At 39.0% G+C, this 22,533-nt stretch overlaps 1 long non-coding RNA gene across 1 annotated transcript; it reads right to left on the bottom strand.

The window, feature by feature from the left end:
* Positions 1-908: 908 nt before the first annotated feature.
* Positions 909-22,177, bottom strand: LOC112441988 (uncharacterized). The gene is made up of 2 exons (XR_003029944.2): positions 20,828-22,177; positions 909-1,202 (listed from the first exon to the last, which is right to left on the bottom strand). It is a non-coding gene; the product is annotated as an uncharacterized lncRNA (long non-coding RNA).
* Between the last annotated feature and the right edge of the window lie 356 nt (positions 22,178-22,533).

Below are 22,533 nucleotides of genomic sequence, written 5' to 3'. Positions count from 1 at the left end.
TGTTATCTTCATGGCAGATAAGAGTCAGCAACAAAGAGAAAGAAGGTCAAGGAATGGGGAGAGGAAGGCTTGGGAAGCAGGCAACACTAGAATGAGGGTGAGAGCTGCCCACCTGGCACTGAAACAGACAGAGCACCAGGAGTCAGGAGCAGATTCTTTCACTGCAGAAACTCTCCTGCCCCCCCCACCAACGTCATGCTCAAAAGCATTTCTGTGTGTTACTGCTTCCCTTCTTTGAAATCCTTTCATTGAAATGTCTGGTTGTATTCCCATGCTAGGGGTTGAAGATGGATAGGCGAGTAGGCTGTAGAGAAAGGGGAACCACCTTTGGCTATTTTTTTTTTTAACCAGTTTCTGCCTCTCATATAACAGAAACAGAAAACCATATATGCTAACCTCTGTGGTAACACAAACAGAAAACATACATGCTCTCTAGTACATACGCCTGTGTGTGCTCAGCTGTGTGCCTGCTCAGTTGCTTCAGTCGTGTCTGATTCTTTGCAGCCTTATGGACTCTAGCCCACTAGGCTTCTCTGTCCATGGCATTTTCCAGGCAAGAATACTGGAGTGGGTTGCCATGGCCTCCTCATGGGGATCCTCCTGACCCAGGAATATAACCCACATCTTCTGCATCTCCTGCATTGCAGGTGGATTCTTTACCCACTGAACCACCTGGGATCAGCCAAATCACCCCCAGCATCAATGAGGAGACAGCTCTTGAAGCCAGCTCACCCTCATATCCTCAGTGCATGTTTTCTATGGAAACTTTCCATGACTTCTCTGCTCTTCATTTATGACCACATTTTCCAAATGTATAGTTGTCTACAAAAGGTATGAAGACTTTAGGGCTTATGATAATAATAGTATTTATTGTTCAATCCTGACAAGAAACAGATGGCACATTTAGCTAGGATTTTAAAAGTCATTTTTAATGAAGGAACAATTGTTATTTACAGAGGATGGGGGAGAATAAAGGGAACCAAGAACGGTGAATCTGGTACATCCCTGGACTAGAATACAGAAAGCCATCAGCCCCTGACATAAACGGGAGTGGAGGCACAGTATTCCTGGTGATCCACATCCAGAGGAGATGTTGTTCAGTCTGAGCTGTAGTCAGGGAAGGTTCCTGCAAAGGAAAGAAGCAGGAGAGACTCCCCTGGAATTCTCTCTCTTCTTTCATTGTCATCTTCTAACAGTGCTTCCTGTTGGCCAGAACACAGGTTTGGGAGTCTGGGTGATAACAGTCTTTACAGGTCAGCAGAGAAATGGGACAGAGAAGTACAGAGAAAGAGTTAGTGCAAATGGAAACTATGTCAGACGTTATGTGAAATGGGTATTATCTATCACCAACTTACAGATGAGGAAATGGAGGCAGAGAGAGCTGAAAGTCACAGGTAGTAGGTCACTGACATGGGTCTACAAGCCCCTGGAGGCCAAGCCCTTCTAGCTTAGTTAGCTGCTTCATGTAGCACATGGCCCCTGCTCTTAACCAGACTGCGCTTTCCTGAGAGTAGCATTCAGGGCCAGATATAGTGGAGTTCAATGAAATGTCACTGGTTTCATGTCATAATTTCAAAGAATAGTCTTTTTTTTTTACTGCTTAAGTCATTATCTTAAAATTTTTATTGAGGTATAATTGATATAAAATATTATATTAGTTTCAGATGTACAACACAATGATACAATATCTATATATACTTTGAAATGATTGCCATAATAAGTCTAGTCAACATCTGTCACCACACATATTAATAATTTTTGTCCTGAGATGAGGGCTATTAAGATCTACTTTCTTAGCCATCTACACAGGATTATTATTTTTTTATATTATAGGGGTCTGTGGTCTCTTATAACATTGTGGCCTATTTAAATTTTTTTTAATTTAAATATAGTTGATTTACAATGTTGTGCTTTGGGTGTACAACACAGTATTCAGTCATACATACTCATATATGTATATATACATGTATATCTTTTTCTGATTTCTTCAGATTATGTTATTACAAGATTTTGAAACAGTTTCCTGTGCTATACAGTAAGTCCTTGTTGCTTATCTATTATGTGTATAGCAGTGTGTATATGTTCATCCCAAATTCTACTTTATCTTTCCTCACCCCACTGTTGATGGCATCACCAACTCAATGGACATGAGTTTGAGCATACTCTGGGAGTTGGTGAAGGACAGGGAAGCCTGGTGTACTGCAGTCCACGGAGTAGCAGGGTCGGACACAACTGAGTGACTGAACAATATGAACAACAGTGTACCCCACCACTGTACTCTTTGGTAACCATGTTTGTTTTCTGTTTATGAGTCTATTTCTTTCTTGTAAGTAAGTCCACTCATGCCATTTTTAAGATTCTACTTACAAGTATTAATAATATCACGTTTTTTGTCTTTGACTTACTTCACTTAATGTGTAATATCTATGTCCATCTGTGTTGCTGTAAATGGCACTATTTCATTCATTTTGATGCCTTGGTAATATTCATATGTATACATATATATACATATACACATACATACCACATCTTTATCCATTCATCTTTTGGTGGGCATTTAGGTTTCCATCGTGTATTGACTATTGTAAGTAGTATTGTTATGAACATTGAGGTGCATGTATCCTTTCAAATTAGAGCTTTCTCCAGACATATGCTCAGGAGTGGGATTGTTGGATCATCAGTTCAGTTCAGTTCAGTCGCTCAGTCGTGTCCGACTCTTTGCGACCCCATGAACTGCAGCACACCAGGCCTCCCTGTCCATCACCAACTCCCGGAGTTCACTCAGACTCACGTCCATCGAGTCGGTGATGCCATCCAGCCATCTCATCCTCTGTTGTCCCCTTCTCCTCCTGCCCTCAATCCCTCCCAGCATCAGAGTCTTTGCCAATGAGTCAACTCTTCGCATGAGGTGGCCAAAGTACTGGAGCATATGAGGACCTCCATACTGTTCTCCATAGTGGCTGCACCAATTTACATTCCCACTAACACTGCAGGAGGCTTCCTTTTCCTCCACATGCCCTGCAGCATTTATTATTTGTAGACATTTTGATAATGACCATTCTGATTGGAATGAAGTGATACTTCATTTTAGTTTTGATGTGCATTTTTCTAACAGTTAGTGAGGTTGAACACTTTTTCCTGTGAAAGTCAGCCATCTGTATGTCTTCTTTGCTATCTTTATTTTGTAAGGGGAAATTCATACCTTTTGACCCCCTTGAGGGAGGCTCAAAGGGAGGGTGTATATATATATATATACACACACATATACTGCTGCTGCTAAGTCACTTCAGTCGTGTCCGACTCTGTGCGACCCCATAGACGGCAGCCCACCAGGCTCCCCCGTCCCTGGGATTCTCCAGGCAAGAACACTGGAGTGGGTTGCCATTTCCTTCTCCAGTGCATGAAAGTGAAAAGTGAAAGTGAAGTCGCTCAGTCGTGTCTGACTCTTAGCAACCCCATGGACTGCAGCCCACCAGGCTTCTCTGTCCATGGGATTTTCCAGGCAAGAGTACTGGAGTGGGGTGCCATTGCCTTCTCCAATGTATATATATATATACATATGGCTAATTCATGCTGTTGTACAGCAGGAAAACCAACACAAGATTGTAAAGCAATTATCCTCCAATTTAAAAATATTTGTAAAATTGCTATGAGAATCAGAAGAAATTATGAGATTGTTTTAGTAATTTGGAGATTATCTTCTAGCTCTCAGAGTATATAACATGGACCTAAATGTGCTTTATATTCTGTAAAGAACTAATCAAATGTAAAGGCTTATGGGATAAAATGAGACGCTGCAGTATGTAAACCATTACAATGTTCTGTCTGAGATTTTTAATGAGAGAAGCTTTATTTTAACTTCAAGATAAAAGTAGAGGAGTTAAATGTATGAGAGCAAGTATTTAGAAGGATGTTAGAGTTTATTCAACAGGGATTTTTGTTATAGCTTTTTCCCCAACTCCACATATTAACTTCATATGAAGTTACTCTTTGGATTTTGTACACTTGACACCTTGAAGAATCTGAGAAAGGCACAAAGGATGCCTTGTACCTTGCAGGCAGGCAGTGATTAACTGTTACACTGTGTCCTGGGGAAGCTACACGTAGTGCTGCAGTCACAGTCCATACTCCACTCAAGAGGTGGGAAAGTGGTTCTTCAGTTGCCAGAGAAAGCAAAAAAGCTGCCGATGCTGTTGTATTAAATAACAAAACAAAGGAAGAAGAAGCATTTCAAAAGACTGATTTCTAACGTTATATTCTTATTTTGAAAAATGATTTTGGGGGCTATAGGTTTACCTAGACTATGAGAACTGAAGAGTCTGAATGATACTGGCAGATGAGAGAGGGGAGGATTCAGGCACTTGCTCTGTATTAGCTGGCGATTTTGTTATCAGGGAGAAAGCTGGAGATGGAAAGCGAACAGTGGGGATGTGACCCTCCAGAAAACTCTCATGTAAAGAGAAGCCTAAAAAATAATCTCTTATAGATTGGAAGCCTGACCTAATTCAATATATCAAGTGAACTTAGTCCAAAATCCTTTACAGTGGAAATCCACTTCAGCAGACATGAACAGGTTGTTGTGTGTGGAGGAGAGATTAAAATTAAAAGAATCACAGTGTGTACAAAGAAATGGTGGGAAATAGTGGGAACTGTGAGGGAAAGGGTTAAGAACAACTGGGGAAGGGAAGATTACGATTTCAACTATTTGTTGGGCTTTAATCAGAAATAAGAAACCCATGCTAGAGAGAGGAGCAGGGACAACAGCGTTGAACTCAGACTTATAGGAGTTTATATCCAGCACCAAGTGGCTGTGCAGTCCTAGCAAAGTTACTTCCTTACTGATGTTCAACATCCCTTTGTGTAAATGGGAATCATTATGGATGAAGTGATTTAATGAAACAACATATGTACAGTTTTCTTAGATAACCCTCATTAAAAAGTAATATAGTTTCATTTATTGCTTTTTTTTTTCCTCAGTGGAGGATAGAATTAAGTGGACAGATGGAATTTACAGGGAGTTTTGGTTCAATATGAAGAACAATGTGGAGAACAAGACAGCGGAGGAGTAGGTGGATGTGGAGTACATCTCTCTCTACGGACACATCAGGAACACACCTTCAGACACAGAAGTGCATGCAGAACACCAGCTGACAGCAGACACGAGTACCTGACCAGTGGAAAAGAATATATAGAACCACGCAGAACTCTGTAGGACGAAGGAACTAGGGGAAAAACAGCAGTGTTAGCAGGACTGGACCTGCCCTCAGCAGGTGGGGGAACTGAGGCAGGGGTCTGATCCCCACATCAGGGGAATTGTCTGAGACAGAGGAGAAACATTTAAGGCTGAGAGTGAAACAGCTGATCTGTGGCAACATAAATGGAATGAGAATCAGACAGTCCTTGCCACAGCCATATATATGGTGGGCAGGAACGCAGGTCTCCTGGAAGGGGCAGCGGCTGGGAGCAAGAGTATAGAGATTGTGGCACAATCCCAGTGCAAGGGCTGCTGTTGACTGTGGCAAGATGGATCTAGGGGATGTGAGGGAGGAGATCATGGTGGGAAATGCCTGTGGAGGAAAGTCAGGTAGCCATGGAAGCAAGGCAATACTGCTGAGTCATACCGTATGGGGGTGGAGCCATCACTGCAGCCTCTATCTCCCCACATGCCAGCATCTGCAGCTGAACAGTATAGTCTGGCCCATCAAGGACCTGATGGATGGAACAACAGAGTAAGACCCCATTCAAGGTCCCCCTTTAAGTGCCTGATGCACCAATCTACCGAGTAGGACTGCAGCCAGGGGGTGTCCCTCTATGTGCCTGATACATGGAACAACAGAGAAGGACCCCAAACAAGGGAGCCTTATAAGTGCCTGAATGGGCAGAGCTGTGGAGGAAAACTAGCCAAAGAGGGCTTCTGATCACCCGTAACCAGAGGCTCAAAAAAAAAAAAAAAAAAGGCTCCGATAGGGCCATAACTCCTGCGGCTGAAGCAGTCTCTGTCCCTGCACACTTGGAGGCATCAGGGTCCCCACGACCCAAGCAGCTGTGCCATCTTCACTGTCAATCTTCACTGGAGCAGGGCTGCTACAGGCAAAAAAAAAAAAAAAAAAAGTCTTGCATTTATGCAAAACAGGGTTGCTTCAGTTGCGTCCAACTCTCTGTGACCCTGACGACTGTGGCTGGCCAGGCATCTCTGTCAGTGGAGTTCTCCAGGCAAGAATACTGGAGTGGGTTGCCATACCCTTCTAGAGCACTATATTTCCTGCTGCCCTAGCTGCCAACTCCCCTGAGTACCTGGTGCTGCCAGAACCCCTGCGGCCCAAGTAGCTGCACCACCTCCACACCTGGCCCTCACTGGGAAAGACCCAGGGCCTCCAGGGCAGCCTCAGGAGCAAACCCCAGTGGATGACCCACAAGCAGTTGTGGAAATAAAACCACAATTGAAACCCAGGGCAGGGTGGCTAAGGAAGAAGACTCAAAACCTTCCCACCAGCTGTACAAACTGCAAATTAATCCACATGATAAACTAAGCAGGCTCTGTGTCTATGGAATATATAAAAGCCATTGAGAGTTCCCACAAAAGAAAACACACTAACTCTGATAGCTGTGGGCATTGGAGGCAGGAACACACAGGAGTAGGACCAGATTAGAGTCTGAGCAGTCCCCACATCAGGTCTACAGATGAGTACAGTGTTGGAGGGCATCCTAGGGAGGTAAGGTGGACTGTGATTCCCTTTGTGGGAAAGGACTCTTACAGCAGTAACTCAAGAGAAACATTTATTATTGTTATTTTTTAACTTGTTTTGTTGATTCGTTTGGATTCCTCCCCCCACCCCCTCTGTTGTAGTTGTTGATTTTTAAAGTGCACATGGAACATTCTCCAGGATAGACCACACCTTGGGTCACAAATCAAACCTAAGTAAATTTAAGAAAATTGAAATTGTATTAAGCATTTTCTCCAACCACAATGCTATGAGACAAGATATCAATTACAAGAAAAAAAAAAAAAAACCTGCAAGAAATGCAAACACATGGATTAAACAACACATTTCTAAATAACCAATAGGTTACTGAAGAAATAAAAAGGGAAGTCAAAAAATTTCTAGAGACAAATGACAACAAAAACACGACTCCCGGGGTCCAGCCCCGGTGGATCCAGGGAATTCGAAGTGGGGACGGCGTCGGCGAGGATCAGGAAACAATTGCTTAATTAAAGATTAATTAGAGATATAAAGAGTAATAGAATAAGGATAGCTCAGTGAGGAAATTTAGTGGAGAAAAGAGGCTGAATAATTCAGCCAGAAGGTGAGAGAAAGAATGACATGGGGAGACCAAGCTTCGGTGAACAAGGCCCACACTTTATTTTCCAATGTAGTTTTTATACCTTAGGTTATGCATAGAGGATAATGGGGGAAGGGGTAGAGTCATGCAGTAAGCCAGGCTTTCTTCCTGCAAACTTATCATATGCAAAAGTTTAGGTGATTTGCATCATCTTCTGGCCTGGAGGCCTGTTAACATTTTAAGACCCTTTCTTCAGAAAACTTATTTTTCTCTAAAGGTGATTAGTCAGGCGTCACCCTCCAAAAGCATTAGATAAAGTTGCATTCCTATAGGGCAAAGGTGTGGTGGGCTATAACAAGAAAAAGAATTAACTCAAGGGTCCAAGGTTACAAACATTAAAGCTACTACTTACACCAATTATATTAATCAATACACTGCCAGGGACACAGTAGGTAAGGGATATGGAGACTTAGCAGCAAACATTGGCCCAACAAGTGCAAAACCCTTCACCAATACAATTTCTAATCAATCTTTTAACTGCTCAAAGGAATCTGTATTTAGACAGTTTAGAACATCTCATGCCTCTCACAGTTGGGAGGCTCTGAACAATCACATGTGGCCGGAAAAACCTATTCAGGCAGGCTAGAGGACTTCTAGAGGAGTTTGTAGATTGAAACACTGTCACACCCAGGAATTATTAACTGGAGCTGTAAGTTAACACTTTTTTCAGAGAGAGGTAGTGGGGGACAGCCCCCCATAAAGTCAGAGGTGTAGGTGAGAGTACAAAGCACAAAGTAGGCAGACTCTGGTTTTGGGGGTAGATGCTCGAGAATTTCCAGGGGGACTCCTGAGGCTCGATCCCGCCTTTGTGTATGCCGAGCCTCCTTCCTCATGACCTTTTCCACGGGTGGAGCTCCTCACGCCGGCTCCCGGCAACAACTCAAAACCTATGGGATGCGGCAAAAGCAAAAGCAGTTCTGCTGCTGCTGCTAAGTCGCTTCAGTTGTGTCCAACTTTATGCGACCCCATAGACGGCAGCCCACCAGGTTCCTCCACCCCTGGGATTCTCCAGGCAAGAACACTGGAGTGGGTTGCCATTTCCTTCTCCAATGCATGAAAGTGAAAAGTGAAAGTGAAGTCGCTCAGTCACGTCTGACTCTTAGTGACCCCATGGACTGCAGCCCACCAGGCTCCTCCATCCATGGGATTTTCCAGGCAAGAGTTCTGGAGTGGGGTGCCATTGCCTTCTCTAAGAGGGACGTTTATAGAAATATAGGACTATCTCAAGAAACAAGAAAAGCATCAACTAGACAACCTAACTTTACACCTAAAGCAACTGGACAAAGACGAAGAAAAAGAACCTAAAATTGCTAGAAGGAAAGAAATGATAAAGATGCAGGCAAAAATAAAGAAAAAGAAATGAAAGAAACAATAGTAAAGATTAATAAAACTAAAAGATGGTTTTTCGAGAAGATAAACAAAATTGACAAAACCTTAGCCAGACTCATTAAGAAAGAAAGAGAGAAGAATCAAATAAAAAAAATTAGAAATGAAAAAGGAGAGGTTACAACAGACAGTGCAGAAATACAAAGGATCATAAGAGACTATTATGAACAACTATATGGCAATAAAATAGGTAACCTGGAAGAAATGGACAGATTCTTAGAAAAGTTCAATCTTCCAAGACTGAACCAGGAAGAAATAGAAACTATGAACAACCCAATTACAAGCACTGAAATTGAAGCTGTGATCAAAAATCCCTCCCCGCCGCCCGACCCCTGCAAAGAAAAAACAAAAGCCCAGGACCAGATGGCTTCACAGGAGAATTCTATCAAACATTTAGAGATGAGCTAATGTCTATCCTTCTAAAATTCTTTCAAAAAATTGCAGAGGAACACATCCAAACTCATTCTATGAGGCCACCATCACCCTGGTACCAAAACGATACAAAGACAACACAAAAAAAGAAAACTACAGGCCAATATCACTGATGAACATAGATGCAAAAATCTTCAACAAAATTTTAGCAAACAGAATTTAGCAACACATCAAAAAGCTCATACACCATGATCAAGTTGGGTTTATTCCAGGGATGCAAAGATTCTTCAGTATATGGAAATTAATTGATGTGATGCACCATATTAACAAATTGAAAGATAAAAACCATATGATCATCTCAATAGATGCATAAAAAGCCTTTGACAAAATTCAGCACCCATTTATGATTAAAACTCTTCAAAAAACAGGCACAGAAGTAACCTACCTCAACATAGTAAAGACCATATATGATAAGCCTACAGCAAACATTATTCTCAATGGTGAAAAACTGAAAGCATTCCTCTTAAGATGAGGAACAAGACAAGGGTGTCCACTTTCACCATTATTATTCAATATAATTCTGGAAGTCCTGGCTACAGCAATCAGAGAATAAAAAGAAATGAAAGGAATCCAGATCAGAAAAGAAGAAGTAAAGCTCTCACTATTTCAGATGACATGATACTGTACATAGAAAACCCTAAAGATAGTATCAGAAAATTACTAGAGCTAATCAGTGAATTTAGCAAAGTTGGAACATACAAAATCAATACACAAAAATCACTTGCATTTCTATATACTAACAATGAAAAATCAGAAAGAGAAATTAAGGAATCAATCCCATTCACCATTGCAACAAAAAGAATTAAATATCTAGGAATGAAATTACCTAAGGAGACAAAAGAACTGTACACAGAAAATTATAAGACACTAATTTAAGAAATCAAAGATAACATAAACAGATGGAGAGCTACTCCATGTTCCTGGGTAGGAAGAATCGATATTGTGAAAATGATTCTACTACCAAATGCAATCTATTGATTTAATACAATCCCTACCAAATTATCAATGGCATTTTTCACAGAACTAGAACAAGAAATTTCATAATTCATATGGAAATGAAAAAAACCCTGAATACAGAAAGCCATCTTGAGAAAGAAGAATGGAGCTGGAGGAATCAACCTTCCTGACTTCAGATTATACTACAAAGCTACAGTCCTCAAGACAGTATGGTACTAGCACAAAAACAGAAATATAGGTCAATGGAACAAGACAGAAAGTGCAGAAATAAACCCATGCATCTATGGGTACTTTTTTTTGACAAAGGAGGCAAGAATATACAATGGAGCACAGATGGCCTCTTCAAGTGGTTCTGGGAAAACTTGACAGCTACATATAAAAGAATGAAATTAGAACACTTCTTAACACCATACACAAAGATAAACTCAAAATGGATTAAAGACCTAAATGTAAGACCAGAAACTTTACAACTCTTAGAGGAAAACAAAGGCAGAACACTCAATGACATAAAGCAACATCCTCTATGACCCACCTCCTAGAGTAATGGAAATATAAACAAAAGTAAACAAATAGGGCCTGATTAAATGTAAAAGCTTTTGCACAACAAAGGAATCTATAAGCAAGGTGAAAAGACAACCCTTGGAATGGGAGAAAATAATAGCAATGGAAACAACTGACAGAGGATTAATTTCCAAAATATTCAAGCAGCTCATACAACTCTATACCAGAAAAACAAACAACCAAACCAAAAAGGTGGAAAAAGACCTAAAGAGACATTTCCCCAAAGAAGACATACAGATAGCCAACAAACACATGAAAAGATGCTCAACATCACTCGTTATAAGAGAATTGGAAATCAAAACTACAATGAGATATCACTTCACACGGGTCAAAATGGCCATCAACAAAAAGTCTACAAACAATAAATGCTGGAGAAGGTGTGGAGAAAAGGGAATGCTCTTGCACTGTTGGTGGGAATGCAAATTGATACAGTCACTATGGAAGACATATGGAGATTCCTTAAAAAGCTATGCATAAAACCACCATATGACCCAGCAATTCCACTCCCAGGCTTACACAGAAAACAGCAAAATTCTGTAAAGCAATTATCCTTCAATAAATAATTAACTTAAAAAAAGATAATATATATGAAGCATTGAGGCAAATCTGGTAAATAGTAGGTGCTCAATAAATTATAGCTAGTTTTTTAATAAAAAAGAACAACAATGTTATGATTATTAGTTCTATATAAATAGGAATTTCTAACTGCATCTGCAAGTTGCCCAAATGAAAAAAAAAGGAAATGACATGTGCATATTTGCCTTTCTATTTGAAAATATCAGTCAAAAATATTTATCAGTTTCCAACTGTTTCAAAGAACTATACAGTATAAAATACTAGTCATTAAAAGTTATGGTTCATTTTCTCAAAAGTTTGTTAGTCTCAAAACATCTTGAAAATATTAGTTGGTAAAATAGTATTTCAACAGGAACATAATAGCATCTATATAAAGATTCAAAAAGTTAAAATTCTATTATTGAACATGTATCTTCTAGGACACTGAGTCTGGGGGATGAATCATCAGGATTAATAACATTTTAATTTACATAAGAAAATCATGGAATTCAAATGTCAACTACAAAATCCTAAAATCAACTTTCTATGTTGTGTATATTCCAGGGGTCTCACCAGATGGGAATCTAAATTTAATTCTTTATTCCACCTCATCAATCATTAAAAGATAAAAATGAATTTATAAAATTTTCTTTGCAATCAAAATTATTTTGAGTAAAGTGTACCAGTGTTTATTTATTTTTTCTTTTCTTAGATGTATTTCCTTTAGGATGGACTTACATGTCAATGACTCACTCTCAAAAGAGAAATTTATACTTTTTCTAAATTATCCATTAGTCTCTGACGATCACATCAAAATTTTATATCATTTTTTTTCATCTTTTTCAAGTGTTTTCTCAAATGTTTACATCTCAATGAGGATTACTTTGGCCAGGCTTTTTAAAGTTCTTGGCCCTCTTGATCACTTTTACTTAGCTTTCCTTTTTCCTTCCATTATTATTATATTTCAATATGTGGCATATTTTTCTTATTTACTATATTTATTGCTTCTTGTTCATCTTCCTCTGGAGAATATAAGCATCTTGACTTTGTTCTGGGCAGTGATTTTTTTTTTGTTTTTAATAAGCATCTTGGAATTGGTCTGGGTAGCAAAAGCAAAAGTAAACAAATAGGATTGTGTCAAACTAACAAGCTTCTGCATAGCAAAGGGAACAATCAATAAGCAACAGAATGAAAAGGCAACCTATGGAATGGAAAAAAAAAATTGCAAACCATGTATCTGAAGAGAAGTTAATATCCAAAGAATAAAAGGGACTCATAGAACTCAGTAGAAAACTGCAAACAAACAAAACCCCAACAAGACAACAACAACAAAAAAAAACCAAATCCTAAATAAACTGATTGAAAAATGGGCAAAGAATCTTATATATATATATATATATATATAAATGATCAATTGGTATATGGAAAACTGCTCATCAAAAATCATCAGGAAAATGTAAATTAAAACCACAGTATCACCTCATATTTGTTAGAATGGCTTTGCCAAAAAGCAAGTTATTACAACTTTTGATGGGAAATAGTTGTAATTGTGGAAAATAAGAAAGTTGTAATAGTGGAAAATAAGAAATCCTGTACACTGCGGGTGAGAATATACATAGGCACAACTATTATGGAAAACAATATAGAAATCTTCATAAAATAAAAAATAAACCTCTCAGTTGATACTGAAATCTCACTTTTGGTTACATATTCAAAGGAAATGAAATCAGGATTTTGGGAAGATATCTGCATTCCTATGTTTATTGCAGCATTACTCAAAATAACCAACATGTGAAAACAACGTAATAGTCCACAGATGAATGGAAGCATATATACACAGATTGGAATGTTATTCAATCTTAAAAACAGTGAAATCCTGACATTTGAGACAGTGTGGATGAATCTGGAAAACATTATGCTAAATGCTTCATTTAAGCCAGGCACAGAAAGCCAGACACAGATCAGTGCATGATCTCACTTTTATGTGGAATCTAAAATGGCCAAAATTTTAAAAGCAGAGAGTAGAATGGAGGCTGCAATGGGCTGGAGTGGCAAGAGGGAAGCGGGGAGATGTTGATCAAAGAGTTTCAAGCTTCATTTATACAAGATAATCATCTTGTTCTGGAGATCTGATGTATCAATGTGACTGTGATTAACAATACTATAGAGTATGCAATCATCCCTCAGTGATACTCATGGGAAATTGGTTCTAAAATCACCAGCAGATACCAAAATCTGTGGATGCTCAAGTCCTTTTTATTAAATGGCATAGTACAGTCGATCCCTGGACAACATGGGTCTGAACGGTGCAGGCCCACATACGTTTGGATATTTTTGAATAAGTATGTAGACTGGTACTACATAATCTTCATGAACAAGATAATCATGATGGTGTGATCACTCAACTAGAGCCAGACATCCTGGAGTGTGAAGTCAAGTGGGCCTTAGAAAGCATCACTATGAACAAAGCTAGTGGAGGTGATGGAATTCCAGTTGAGCTGTTCCAAATCCTGAAAGATGATGCTGTGAAAGTGCTGCACTCAATATGCCAGCAAATTTGGAAAACTCAGCAGTGGCCACAGGACTGGAAAAGGTCTGTTTTCTTTCCAATCCCAAAAAAAGGCAATGCCAAAGAATGCTCAAACTACTACACAATTGCACTCATCTCACACGCTAGTAAACTAATGCTCAAAATTCTCCAAGCCAGGCTTCAGCAATACGTGAACCATGAACTTCCTGATGTTCAAGCTGGTTTTAGAAAAGGCAGAGGAACCAGAGATCAAATTGCCAACATCTGCTGGATCATCGAAAAAGCAAAAGAGTTCCAGAAAAACATGTATTTCTGCTTTATTGACTATGCCAAAGCCTTTGACTGTGTGGATCACAAGAAACTCTGGAAAATTCTGAAAGAGATGAGAATACCAGACCACCTGACCTGCCTCTTAAGAAACCTATATGCAGGTCAGGAAGCAGCAGTTAGAACTGGACATGGAACAACAGCATGGTCCCAAGTCGGCAAAGGAGTACGTCAAGGCTGTATATTGTCACCTTGCTTATTTAACTTATGTGCAGAGCACATCATGAGAAGCGCTGGGCTGGAAGAAGCACAAGCTGGAATCAAGATTGCTGGGAGAAATATCAATAACCTCAGATATGCAGATGACACCACCCTTATGGCAGAAAGTGAAGAGGAAGTAAAGGGCCTCTTGATGAAAGTGAAAGAGGAGAGTGAAAAAGTTGGCTTAAAGCTCAGCATTCAGAAAACTAAGATCATGGCATCTGGTCCCATCACTTCATGGGAAATAGATGGGGAAACAGGGGAAACAGTGGAAACAGTGTCAGACTTTATTTTTTTGGGCTCCAAACTCACTGCAGATGGTGACTGCAGCCACGAAATTAAAAGACGCTTACTCCTTAGAAGGAAAGTTATGACGAACCTAGATAGCATATTCAAAAGCAGAGACATTACTTTGCCAACAAAGGTCTGTCTAGTCAAGGGTATGGTTTTTCCAGTGGTCATGTATGGATGTGAGAGTTGGACTGTGAAGAAAGCTGAGTGCTGAAGAATTGATGCTTTTGAACTATGGTGTTGGAGAAGACTCTTGAGTGTCCCTTGCACTGTAAGGAGATCCAACCAGTCCATCCTAAAGGAGACCAGTCCTGGGTGTTCATTGGAAGGACTGATGCTAAAGCTGAAACTCCAATACTTTGGCCACCTCATGCAAAAAGTTGACTCATTGGAAAAGACTCTGATGCTGGGAGGGATTGGGGGCAGTAGGAGAAGGGGATGACAAAGGATGAGATGGCTGGATAGCATCACTGACTTGATGGACACGAGTTTGAGTAGACTCCGGGAGTTGGTGATGGACAGGGAGGCCTGGCATGCTGCAATTCATGGGATCACAAAGAGTCAGACATGACTGAGCAACTGAACTGAACTGAACTGAACTGAATAACACCCTGCAGCTTGATTAATAAACATACATTTACCTATTTTGTGATTACCTCTCTTAATTCTTTTGTGTATTTTTTAACTTGTATTTCTAGGAGATATTTCCGTGAGTATTTCAGTATCAAACTGCCAGATTCAAGAAAATGTGGTAAAATATATAGCCATGATATATTCCTTTCCCAGTTTTGTTCTAGTCTGTTCCATGTCCAGTTTTAACTGTTGCTTCTTGACCTGCATGCACATTTCTCAGAAAGCAGGTAAGGTGGTCTGGTATTAGCATCTCTTGAATAAAAATTTTTCACCATTTGTTGTGTGATCCAGACAGTCAAAGACTTTAGTGTAGTCAGTAAATCTGGAATTCTCTAGCTTTTTCTATGATCTAATGGCTGCTGGCACTTTAATCTCTGGTCTGTCTGCCTTTTCTAAATCCAGCTTGAACATCTGAAAGTTCTCAGTTCATATACTGTCGAAGCCTAGCTTGGAGGATTTTGAGCATTACTTTGCTAGCATGTGAAATGCGTGCAATTGTGCTGTAGTTTGGACATTCTTTGGCACTGCCTTTCTTTGGGATTGGAATGAAAACTGACTTTTTTCCAGTCCTGTGGCCACTACTGAGTTTTCCATATCTGCTAGCATATTGAGTACAGCACTTTAACAACATCATCTTTTAGGATTTGAAATAGCTCGGCTGGAATTCCATCACCTCCACTAGCTTTTTTTGAAAGGATACTTCCTTTCAAAAGGATACTTTCCTCTAAAGTCAGGAACAAGACAAGGGTGCCCACTTTCACCATTACTATTCAACATAGTTTTGGAAGTTTTGGCCACAGCAATCAGAGCAGAAAAAGAAATAAAAGGAATCCAAATTGGAAAAGAAGAAGTAAAACTCTCACTATTTGCAGATGACATGATCCTCTACATAGAAAACCCTAAAGATTCCACCAGAAAATTACTAGAAATAATCAATGACTATAGTAAAGTTGCAGGATATAAAATCAACACACAGAAATCCCTTGCATTCCTATACACTAATAATGAGAAAACAGAAAGAGAAATTAAGGAAACAATTCCATTCACCATTGCAATGGAAAGAATAAAATACTTAGGAATATATCTACCTAAAGAAACTAAAGACCTATATATAGAAAACTATAAAACACTGGTGAAAGAAATCAAAGAGGACACTAATAGATGGAGAAATATACCATGTTCATGGATTGGAAGAATCAATATAGTGAAAATGAGTATACTACCCAAAGCAATTTATAGATTCAACGCAATCCCTATCAAGCTACCAACAGTATTCTTCACAGAGCTAGAACAAATAATTTCACAATTTGTATGGAAATACAAAAAACCTCGAATAGCCAAAGCGATCTTGAGAAAGAAGAATGGAACTGGAGGAATCAACCTACCTGACTTCAGGCTCTACTACAAAGCCACAGTTATCAAGACAGTATGGTACTGGCACAAAGACAGAAATATTGATCAATGGAATAAAATAGAAAGCCCAGAGATAAATCCACGCACATATGGACACCTTATCTTTGACAAAGGAGGCAAGAATATACAATGGATTAAAGACAATCTCTTTAACAAGTGGTGCTGGGAAATCTGGTCAACCACTTGTAAAAGAATGAAACTGGACCACTTTCTAACACCATACACAAAAATAAACTCAAAATGGATTAAAGATCTAAATGTAAGACCAGAAATTATAAAGCTCCTAGAGGAGAACATAGGCAAAACACTCTCTGACATACATCACAGCAGGATCCTCTATGACCCACCTCCCAGAATATTGGAAATAAAAGCAAAAATAAACAAATGGGACCTAATTAACCTTAAAAGCTTCTGCACATCAAAGGAAACTATTAGCAAGGTGAAAAGGCAGCCTTCAGAATGGGAGAAAATAATAGCAAATGAAGCAACCGACAAACAACTAATCTCAAAAATATACAAGCAACTCCTACAGCTCAACTCCAGAAAAATAAACGACCCAATCAAAAAATGGGCCAAAGAACTAAATAGACATTTCTCCAAAGAAGACATACAGATGGCTAACAAACACATGAAAAGATGCTCAACATCATTCATTATCAGAGAAATGCAAATCAAAACCACTATGAGGTACCATTTCACACCAGTCAGAATGGCTGCGATCCAAAAGTCTACAAATAATAAATGCTGGAGAGGGTGTGGAGAAAAGGGAACCCTCTTACACTGTTGGTGGGAATGCAACCTAGTACAGCCACTATGGAGAACAGTATGGAGATTCCTTAAAAAACTGGAAATAGAACTGCCTTATGATCCAGCAATCCCACTGCTGGGCATACACACTGAGGAAACCAGAAGGGAAAGAGACACGTGTACCCCAATGTTCATCGCAGCACTGTTTATAATAGGCAGGACATGGAAGCAACCTAGATGTCCATCAGCAGATGAATGGATAAGAAAGCTGTGGTACATATACACAATGGAGTATTACTCAGCCATTAAAAAGAATACATTTGAATCAGTTCTAATGAGGTGGATGAAACTGGAGCCTATTATACAGAGTGAAGTAAGCCAGAAGGAAAAACATAAATACAGTATACTAACACATATATATGGAATTTAGAAAGATGGTAACAATAACTCTGTATACGAGACAGCAAAAGAGACACTGATGTATAGAACAGTCTTATGGACTCTGTGGGAGAGGGTGGGAAGATTTGGGAGAATGGCATTGAAACATGTAAAATATCATGTAGGAAACGAGTTGCCAGTCCAGGTTCGATGCACGATGCTGGATGCTTGGGGCTGGTGCACTGGGACGACCCAGAGGGTTGGTATGAGGAGGGATGAGGGAGGAGGGTTCGGGATGGGGAACACATGTATACCTGTGGCGGATTCATTTTGATATTTGGCAAAACTAATACAATTATGTAAAGATTAAAAATAAAATAAAATTAGAAAAAAATACAAAAAAAATACAAAAAAAAAAAAGAAAGGATACTTCCTAAAGCCCACTTGACCCTGCACTCCCAGCATGTCTGGTTCTAGGTGAGTGATCACACCGTCGTGGTTATCTGGGTCATTAAGATCTTTTTTTGTATGGTTCTTCTGTGTATTCATGCCACCTCTTATTAATATATTCTATTTCTGTTAGGTCCATACCATTTCTGTCCTTTATTGTGCCGATCATTGCATGAAATGTTCCCTTGGTATCTCTAATTTTCTTGAAGAGATCCCATTCTATTAAATTGTTTCCCATTCTATTGTTTTCCTCTATTTCTTTGCATTGTCCACTTAGGAAGGCTTTCTTATCTTTCTTGTTATTCTTTGGAAATCTGCATTCAGATGGGTATATCCTTTCCTTTTCTGCTTTGTCTTTCATTTTTTTCTTTTCTCAACTATTTGTAAGTCCTCCTCAGACAACCATTTTGCCTAAATGCCATGTAACTATTTGCAATAAAATGTAAATAGTATGTGAATAGTTACTTGTGCACAGCAAATTGAAGTTTTTCTTTTTGGAACCTCCCAGATTTTTTTGTTTTTTTTTTAGTATTTTTGATTTGTAGTTGATTGAGTTACAGATGTGAAACCTGTGGATTTAGAGGGCTGACTATATTTGAAGTTTCTTAAGATGGTAGATCTTAAGTGTTCTTAACATACAAAAAGCAAAGAAGAAAGAAAATAATAAGCAATAGAGGAGATAGATCGTTTGTGATAATTATTTCACAATTTATAAATATATCAAAACATTAAATTTATAGCTTAAATTTATACAATTTTTACTTGCCAGAAAAATGGATTCTAAATCCTGGTTGAAAATCTAGTTAGTCCAGCTGAATTTCCGCTGTGTAACATGACATGATGCTAACCACATAGAATGTTAGCTGAATACCTCTCTGAATAGACTCTCAAGTGATAGTCTCTTGGCTAAAAATCTGACCCTCTTACAGACAAGAATTCTCTAAAGATTTGGGCAATTAAAAACCAATTCCTGGGAGATAGAGTTTGGAATATTTTCTTTGTGCTCTTATGCTTTCTCACTTTTTGTCTCACTATATCGAATTCGTATTTCTGCTTTACTTTTTACTTTACATTATTGCCTACTACTTTGCAGGCTCCTTGAAGAAAAAAAGAAAAGTTTTTCTTTCTTGTATCTGCAGTGGTTAGCACAAATAAGTATAGATTAATATTTCTGCATATATTACTATTTTTATAGACGGTATTGATGAAAGGATTAGAATTTTGTATTGAGTAATAATTTCTCTTTAAAGCTACCAACAAGCACTTGCTGGTTAATACTGGTAAATCAGTGGCTTTTAAACTTTTCTAATTTTAACCCATAAGTAAGGATTTCTTTGTATGTTGTGATCCAGTTCATACAATCATGCATAGGCATTTGAGATATAAAAAAGTTGTATAAAAAGACTATAGTTAGTAATACTGAACTGCATACAGGAAGCCCCACTTAGGAACCTTCAAGCTGTGAACTTTGAAAGATGCAAATGTGCATTGCTCATCCAACCTGTGGACCAGAAAGTTATAGTGACTTTCAAGAAATGTTGTTTACACTGTTCACCCGAAACTGTCACAACATTTGTGAGAGGTTATGGCAGTCACCATGAATAGGCTTCAGTAGTACATAAACCAAGGGCAGAACACATTTTAAAAATATTTTTCTCCCAAATTTCTTGTGTTTTTTTCAGTGATATCTGTTTGAATGCAATAAGGACTGGTAGATATCAGGGTCCTAAATTTTTGCCCAAATACAGCTCTCTTTTATTTCTGCTCATTCAGTATCATCCACTTTCTCAAAACCCAGCCTAAATCTCACTTCCCCAAGTGTTTTCACAGACCTCTCCTTGTACTCTTTCGCTCTGAATTTCATCAGCCTCTGGCTTTATGTATCCTTGCTTCCTGAGTGCATGCTTTGTTTTTCAGTCATCAGGTTCTGTGGGATAGCAATGAACATACACCACTAGGATGGCATTTTTCAAGCTGCTGGTCATAATGCCCATTGTGAGGAATGATACTGATTTAGTGGAACCAGCCAAGATTTGTTTAATAAAATTACATAAAATAGGAAATACCAGAAAGAAATACATAAATTATTTCATGGAACTTTTTATTTTTTGAGATATAATTGACATATAATATAGTATTAGTTTAACGTGTACAACTTAATGAGTCCATCTGCATATATTGCAAAATGATCACTGTGATAAGTCTAGTTAATATTCATCACCACATATAGTTAAAAATTTTATTTCTTCTGATGAGAACTTTTAATATCTACTCTCTTGCTGCTGCTGCTGCTCAGTTGTTTCAGTCGTGTCCGACTCTGTGCGACCCCATGGACTGCAGCCTACCAGGTTTCTCCATCCATGGGATTCTCCAGGCAAGAACACTGGAGTGGGTTGCCATTTCCTCCTCCAATCTACTCTCTTAACTATTTTCAAATACAGCAAGTTCCCTGCATATGAATGAGAGCGTGTTCATAAGGCCAATTGTTCGTAAGTCCAACAAAGTTAGCCTAAGGACAAAACCAACATGTAGCTCTGAACAGTGATAGCTTTATAATACTTTTCAAAGATACAATGCATAAAACCAAACACAATAATAAACATTTTTAATCTTTCAGTAAATTACCTTCAAGTGCATAGTAGTATAATACAGCAGCTGGCATCCAGGGGCTGGCACTGAGCGAACAGCAGGAAGAGTTCCTGACTGGAGGAGGTGGAGGAGGTGGGGCTGGTAGAGCTGAAGGCTCAGCAGCAACAGGAGAGGGAGGCAAGCTGCAATTTCACTCATACCTAACACTGATGGCACAGGTTCTGGTTCCTTGTTGGACTCAATTCTATCAACATTCTTGAGAAAAATATACAATGATTTCTTGGTAACAGTACTTTTTTTTTCTCATTGTAGATGAGACAGTAGCACTGGCTTGCATCATAATCAGCTGCTGGAATCTTTGTGTACCATTCTACAGTTGGGTCTTGAGCATCAAGAACTAACAGTCCTCCTCAAATAAAGAAAATTCCCTTGCCATTTCCTGCATTGTGAATCTCTTCAGTTCTTCAGTTACTTCTTGTCTGCCTTCATCCTTTCTCTGGGCATCTGATTCCATTATGCCCTGATTAGTCAGCTCTTCGTGTTGCACAGCAAGAAGTTCAGTGAAGTCACCCTGTTGCAACTCTAGCTCCAGCTTCTCACTGAGGGTCACTAAGTTGGTGAAGACCTCTTTGAACTACTTAATCATCCTGTAAAATCCATGAAAATTTTGAACAAACTGTGGGCAAAGGTTCTTTCAGAAGACTAGCTTGAAGAATTTTGAGCATAATTTTGCTAGCATGTGAAATGAGTGACATTGTATGGCAATTTGAATATTCTTTGCCATTGCCTTTCTTTGAGATTGGGATGAAAATCGACCTTTTCCGTTCCTGTGTCCACTGCTGAGTTTTTCAAATTTGCTGACATACTGAGTGTAGCATTTTAGCAGAAGCATCTTTTAGGATTTTAGGACTCTGCAAAGATCTATTAGTCAAAGCTATGGTTTTTCCAGTAGTCATTTATAGATGTGAGAGTTGGACAGTAAAGAAGGCTGAACACCGAAGAAATGATGTTTTAAAATTATGGTGCTGGAGAAGACTCTTGAGAGTCCCTTGGACTGCAAGCAGATCAAACAAATCAATCCTAAAGGAATCAACCCTGAATATTCATTGGAAGGACTGATGCTAAAGTTGAAGCTCCAATACAGCCACCTGATGTGAAGAGCTGACTCATTGGAAAAGACCCTGATGCTGGGAAAGACTGAAGGCAATAGGAGAAGGGGGCAGCAGAGGATGAGATGGTTGGATGGCATCACTGACTCAATAGACATGAGTTTGAGCAAACTCTGGAAGACAGTGAAGGATAGGGAAGCCTGTCGTGCTACAGTCTATGGGGTCTCAAAGAGTCTACATGACAGCAACTGAACCACAACAAAAGCAACAAATTCTGTCCTCAGATTGTTTCAGCTCCATCTTTTAAGTTCTCACTACTATTTTTTTTTTAAATGAAGCTTGACATCGTAGACTGTGTTATTGGTGTGAAAACAAGAAGCTTGGCCTAATGTCAAAAGATTGGTGAGTGAATGAATATTTATATGTTTGAAGTTTGTATACAGTGAATTTTACTTTAACAGGCTTATTGTTACGAATGAAGGGCTCTCTCTCCAATGCTGAAGAGTCCCAAGATAGATGAAATAAAGAGCACTTTTAAACATGAACTTTAATGAAAATCTCAAGGGCATATTTCTGAATTCCAGGCATGTTTTTGCAGCTGAGCTTCTTTTCACATGGGCAACTCTGTGTGGA

This window comes from Bos taurus, chromosome 17, assembly GCF_002263795.3.
Source record: "Bos taurus isolate L1 Dominette 01449 registration number 42190680 breed Hereford chromosome 17, ARS-UCD2.0, whole genome shotgun sequence".
In the NCBI taxonomy this organism is placed as follows: domain Eukaryota; kingdom Metazoa; phylum Chordata; class Mammalia; order Artiodactyla; family Bovidae; genus Bos; species Bos taurus.
This window is presented reverse-complemented; position numbering and strand designations above follow the sequence as displayed.